Genomic DNA, 6,675 nt, shown 5'->3' on the forward strand with positions numbered 1-6,675 from the left:
AGAAACTCTCTAAGGGGGTGTTTGGTGGGTGATAAAAGCAGAGAGTTGAGTTGGTAATTATTATCGGGAGAGTTAAATTATCTTAGGAGTTAAATTGTCTGTGTTTGTTATGCAGAGTTGAGTTGAGTTGGTAATTATTATCTGTGTTTGGTGTGCAGAGTTGAGTTGAGTTGAGTTTGGAAGTCTGTGTTTGAGTGCAGAGTTGAGTTGAGGTATCTAATGCAGTTTTTTCGTGAATGGGATTAGTTCTATTTTTTTTTCTGTTCGTTTTTTATTTTTTTAGTTTTATGCTTTGCTATTATTGATTAATTTTCAACTATGCACCTATTTTCTCAAATCTTTTATGACATAAACTGGAAAATCTCAATTTTTTATCTCAATATATAGAACATAATAGATTGTTTTCCATGTATTATTTTCAAAAACTGTAATAGTTCTAATCCTCTTCAATCTATAAAACATACCACCAAAATACATTTCATATTGTTGCTCAATTACTAATGAATTGGTATATTATATGTATATATATTGAATCTTGCTAACTTAATATTATTATTTCACATATAGTACACATGAACGTTGCATAACTGGATAACTTAATAGTTTATTTTTATATAATATGGATCGTATATCTAGAATTGAAATTGTACACAGGATAATTACCTTCCACTTGATAGTGATGGTGAGAATATGACGTAGTACAGTAACATTGTTCTAAAGATCACAAAAATAATACCAACCGACCGAACATGTGGCCGTTTAAAAAAAAATCACAAAATATATGTTTTTTCAGGTTGAAATATTAGGTGGTCAGTCTAGTGGGTCCGAGCAAGGAGGCGTGTACAGTACTGTAGTCGTTTCTCTTTTGGTACAACTAGGAAGAGGTCTATTTTTTGTATTTCCGTGACAATTATATCAATCAGGTCACATCTATCATCCTCAGTGAGCCCTTCAATACCAAAAATGGCTCGAACTACCTCCTTCCAACTTTCAAATTCCATCTCATATTTCTCGGCTTGCCACGCAACGAGTCTACCCATGTGCACTGACTGTATATCAGCGGTCGATTGCATGATGTCGATCATTTATTCTGAAATGTGAGTCATTTTCTCTTACTCCTTCTAGATGGCTACGCTGATACGCACGCTCTGCTAGTGGAAATATCTGGTACACCTGCTCTTCCTATGGACATATCTCTTTGATCTTCTTCCATTGTATCCTCAAGCAGTTGGGTTTTTTCATTATCAGGGTTAAGGTATTCTTGTGACCCTAGTCGAATCTCGTCTTCCATTTTTCGGAACAAATTTGACGCCATCACCACTAGTGGCTCGCAATAGTGCTCAGTTGCCTATCCTTCCCAAACACACTTAATAGTTCATCGTAATGGGGGAATGGCTTGTTCCACAACCCTTTCGTGTTAGGATGACTCTACATTCGTAATGGGAGCAATATTAGAAATTATACAAAAATAGGTTCGACGTACATTGTTTAATATTTTAAAAAACTTACTCGAACCCAGACGTGAAAGATCTCCTTGTCCACCTGAACACACTTAAACTCCTCATTCCATCCGAACCCTAATTGGTTTAACATCTCTGTTACTGTCGAATATTGTTTCTTCAGACTTCTAATCTTGCATTCAATAGTATTCTAGTTTAGGCCACACCCAAAAAAATTCTCCTCCATTATTTGTTCCAAGTGTTGTAGATATCCCAGTCGGAAAGTCACATTGTTAGACTTCCAACTAGACTCCACCAAAGAGGTTAGGGCATTGACCAACCTAGCGTCCTCGGCTTTTGTCCATGTGTGTTTCAATCTTTTTCCATCGCCTGCCATTCTAATTCATCCATGCATACATCGTAAAGACATTATTGAAAATTAAATAGCTTCGTGCGACATATTATAAAATAAAAAACTAAAACCATGGATTGAAATAGTTGAATTAAAAATGTTCATGACATAAATGAAGCACGATAATATTATTCAACAAATAGATAAGATGTTCAAATATGTATTTCTTCAGGAAAGTTAATCATGATCTTTGCCATTGAGAAAACATTTTGGCAGCCAAATCATCTCTAAATTTGGTTCATTCGTCTGAGGTCTCAATAAATTCAATATTCTCTCCCTCCGTAACAGCAGAAGCAAAATTCTCGTCCAGCGAATCATCATGTGAAGCACTGATCCCCATCTCCCTTGTGATTAAGTTGTGAATCAGGAAACATGCAGTTATCATTCGCCATTAGACCTGTACCAGGTAGAAGGATTTGCCCCTAAGAATTGCCCATCGGCTCTTCAAAATTTCGACTGCTCGCTCGATAACATTTCTTGCCGACAAATGCTTCATGTTGAAAAATTCTCTTGGTGTTATCAGTGTGTTTCCCGTTCCATGCCAGTCTGAGAGATGGTAGCATTCCCTTCTATATGGAGCCAAAAAATCATTTAGCATTAGGGTAGCCAACATCGCACAGGTAGTAGTACCCTGTACCATTTTTGGGATTGTAATACATGTCTATGAATGGAATAACTGAAGGTTGCTTATATACATGAGTGATTTTTATACCCTTTGGAACCCTCAATCCATGTGATCGCACAACTATATCCCTCAAGACTCTATTCGACGGCCGAGCCATCCCAGCCTGGCATAACGAAGATGAATTCTCTATTTTGGTCACATCCCATAAGAATATTTGTGGCGATTTCCCCTTTCCTTGTCCTATATTGGTTGATCTACGACACTGTCATTCACTTTTACATATGTGTTGTCCAATGCCCCCAAACAATTCTGTTGAATTTTTTTTTTTATCATGGTAATTCGAGAAGATGTCAGCACAATTTATTTCGAATTCATTAATAGAACGATATTGGAACTTTTTTCTACCTTAAACCATTTCCATCATCCATCAGTACATGCACTTGTAACTGGTTCCGGTGTTTTCAACAACACTGTGTGTAGCTGTAATATTGCTCTAAGAACTGCATTGAAATATCTGGAAACCTCTCGCCATATCTCAAAAAATGTGTGTGTATTACTCTATTCTTCACATCATGAGCAAGAATGTTTAGGAACATTGCCACCATCTCTTCAATACCAACATATCTACTAGCTCCAAACATCCTGTCATTCTAATCATGTTGCATAAAATCATAAACGTCCTTCTATCCATCCAAATACTCTCACGACACGCCAAGTCACTCTCGTAAATGAAGCGGAAGAATGTCAATTGTCGAATACAGTGTCTAACGTTCGCTGGCTGTTGTTCTATCCTTTTATTATTGTTAAGTAGCATTGCCAAAGTGAGGGATAATTATCTTCAAGACTCAATAATACTTGTTATGATTTTAAACAGCTCATAAACAATCTCTATCTTAATAGGGTAATGAGGGAAGTATGTAGATCCTGAAAGGATGAATTACGCTTAGAATCAGTGAACTTGGGTTTAGTTACAAAATGACAAGTCGTGACAACCTAGTACATCACTCATATCTGACTATCTCGAGCCAAGTATACATTACGATCATCCAAAAAATGAAGCCTATTACAGTTGCGATAATTATACTACATTGTCCTACGCCTTGGTTACTAACTTGTCCAATGTGCGTTATACTGTAAGACCTATACGCGTGCTTCGCTTCATCGAATGTTTCATACGACTTGTATAATACCCTGTTGTACCCACTGACTTGTCCATGACATTCATGCTAGGAGAGGTAGATCCCTAGGATACGACCAATGAAAATGATGTTTTCCCATCTACCTATATTTTCAAAACAGGGGTAGTCAATACCAATAATCAATGTTGAAGTGAATGGTTTTTGGGGGGAGTTAGGATGCAGAGGTTATGGTATAAGGCTCCCCTCATCTAAAGTGTGCAACTAGATATTGTAGTTGACACATTATAAATGTCTCTACATAATAGTGACAAAAGTCGACATAAGTATTATAATACTTGGACATATTTGGGTTACATAAAATTTGATGTTATAGTATATAATTTTTGGGATTGTCTAAAATTGATTATAGTAGTCTACAGTTTAAGCATAATTTAGAGTTGGTTAACCTAAATTAATAAATATCATAAATATCAACTTAAAATGTAATATATGTTAACCTAACCAACAACAACTGTGTGTAACTAATATAATAAATATCAACTTAAAATATAATATATGTACATTAAAAGAAAACACTACTTTCATATTATACAACAATTTGGACAATTAGGTTTTAGTCAATTATCTTATGGTTAAAATTTTCGAAGTTATATAGTGGACAAAAAATGTATATGAAAATACCAAAGTATCTAAACTTATTTCTAGGAAGGCTCTTGTCATCTCACACCCAAAAATTTAGAAATTTGGTTGAATACTTTCATGTGCCTAGTTAATTTTCAAATTTTCTTGTAAGACCTTTTTCATTTTATTGCTATGTCTTCCCTATTTTCAAAGTTTCAATAAATGTTGTTTGAATTATTTCATGCGTATAGTTTTAAAATGTTAGTTAAAACTTAAAAAGGATATAAACAAAAACATCAATAGAAACCTATTAACTTTGAATATGGTATCAATAAAAACATCAAACTAAAAATCAATTTATCCTAAATAACTTGGGAAAATTTAGTTATTATTCTTATGGTAGCATGTTTTTAAGGTAAATACAGTGGTTTTAGCATATTTTACTTCTTCTGTTATTATTATTTTTCTGTTAGCATGTTTTACTAGAAGAATTTTCAGTTTATACATTTTTATATTTGTATTGTGTTAATTCTAAACCATAAAATAATAATGACTTCTCATAAGTGTATTAATTAATACTCTTTAGATTTATTTTTAAAATATCACTCAAAACACATAAGTATTTTTAGATTAATAAAATGAACAATTAGAATTGGTGCAGGATTAATAGTTGAAAACATCATAATTAATTAACAAAGTTACAAGTCCAAATTCGTTCGTTTGTGAAAACGTAGGGATTTAATTAACAAAATTATAAGTTTGATACTATGTTCATCCAAACCGAAGGTAATGGAAGATGTAAATTAATGTACTTTTGATAAAACTTATGATTTAAATTAATTCATTTGATAAATGAAGATTTAAATTGATACAACCCATAATTTAACAATACAAAATAACATTTTTCCTAATAACTTTGTATTATAGTAGTCTTCTTGAAGAAACAGAGGTTAAAAAAAAATCCAACATTCTTGTAAGGGAGAAAATGTTGTGTTGGAAAATATCTAACATACAAGTCCAAAATACATAACCATAATACATTTCAACTAAACAGTTTCCAACAAGTAGAATAAAGAATATATAGTAACGAAGATCATTCCAAATTTAAAACTTATAAACCTCAAACTAGTTATGAAAGGTATGTTCGATTAGTTTGGGTCTTGCACAGAAGAAAAAGAAGTGTAGTTAGACCATAGTGTATATTAATATGATTGAAGTAGTAATAAAATACACGAGATCATACCTTTGTTTATATCTTACTTCGATTATAAGGAAAGAAGAAAGCATACCTTATATGGATGGAATAAGTTGAAGTTGGAGGCGGAAGAAGGAAACAAGGTATATTGCAACAGCCAAACAACACATACTAGAATGTAAAACAGATTTAAGAGAAAGTTGAAATAAAAAGGAACGTTCAAGGACTTACCAACACACTTTACCAAAGGAGTCTGTAGAGAAGTTTAAAAAAAATATGAGAACAAATTGGGATATAAGTAGAGAATCCAAGAAGGATGGTTGGTGAGGAAGGTTAGGTAAACTTAAATGCACCTAACTTCAATAAATTCAAACAATAATTATAGTAAATTTATATTAAAGACAGTCGAGTAAAAAGTAAATAAATTAAGCAATGATCAGATCAATATTAATTTGGTGGTTGAGCTAAAAAAGGACATAAATATAACATAATATCTCATACAGATTAGAAACCTTCATGATTTCAAGAAGCTATTTCATTGGAACAAATCCAACTCCAAGCAAAGAAAATAAATAGTTTCAACACTTCTAAAATTGAAGTCAAATTTAAATGTATAAAAATTAAATTCATTTGAATACTGAAAACAAATTGAATGGAACGAAAAAAAAAAATTCATTCACTCAGAAAATAGGTTGAAAGGAAACAAAACTAAAATAGAAATCTTACTCAAAAGATAAGGAAAAACAGATGCAAAGGAATAAAAAAAATCATTCAAAAGATAAGGAAAAATAGAGATGTATGCCCTTTCTTAATCTAAAAATCATAAAGAAATCAAATTAAAACAGAAACCATACTCAAATATGAGATTGCATAAATAAAATTAAAACATAAATCACACTCAAATTATAAAGAACAAATCATCGGCCTTTAGGGAAAAAAATAGAAAACAGACCCGTTCTTAGGGTGGATTGACCCCCCACCAAGCTCCAATAACACAGTCAGCATCCCCTACCAAGAATTAATTCACCTCCAATTTCGATAGAAAAGCATAAGAAAAATGACAAGGGAAGAACACATGTTTTAATATTGAAGCAGTAAGAGGAAATTTGGATAAAAAAAAAGTATGGAAAACAGTTAGGAAACTGAACAGATATCAGTAGAGGAAAGAAGAACATAGACTGATTTAATACAATATGAATGGATAAAAAAAATACAACCCATTCAAGCCAATTGAAACAACAGTA

General features: G+C 32.5%; 1 long non-coding RNA gene across 1 annotated transcript; it reads right to left on the reverse strand.

Annotated features, from left to right (window-relative positions):
* Positions 1 to 2,011: 2,011 nt before the first annotated feature.
* On the reverse strand, positions 2,012 to 5,685 carry LOC120082026. Its single transcript, XR_005483027.1, has 3 exons — positions 5,663 to 5,685; positions 2,882 to 3,758; positions 2,012 to 2,785 (listed from the first exon to the last, which is right to left on the reverse strand). It is a non-coding gene; the product is annotated as an uncharacterized LOC120082026 (long non-coding RNA).
* Positions 5,686 to 6,675: the final 990 nt, after the last annotated feature.

The sequence above is a fragment of the Benincasa hispida genome, chromosome 7 (assembly GCF_009727055.1).
Source record: "Benincasa hispida cultivar B227 chromosome 7, ASM972705v1, whole genome shotgun sequence".
Classification (NCBI taxonomy): domain Eukaryota; kingdom Viridiplantae; phylum Streptophyta; class Magnoliopsida; order Cucurbitales; family Cucurbitaceae; genus Benincasa; species Benincasa hispida.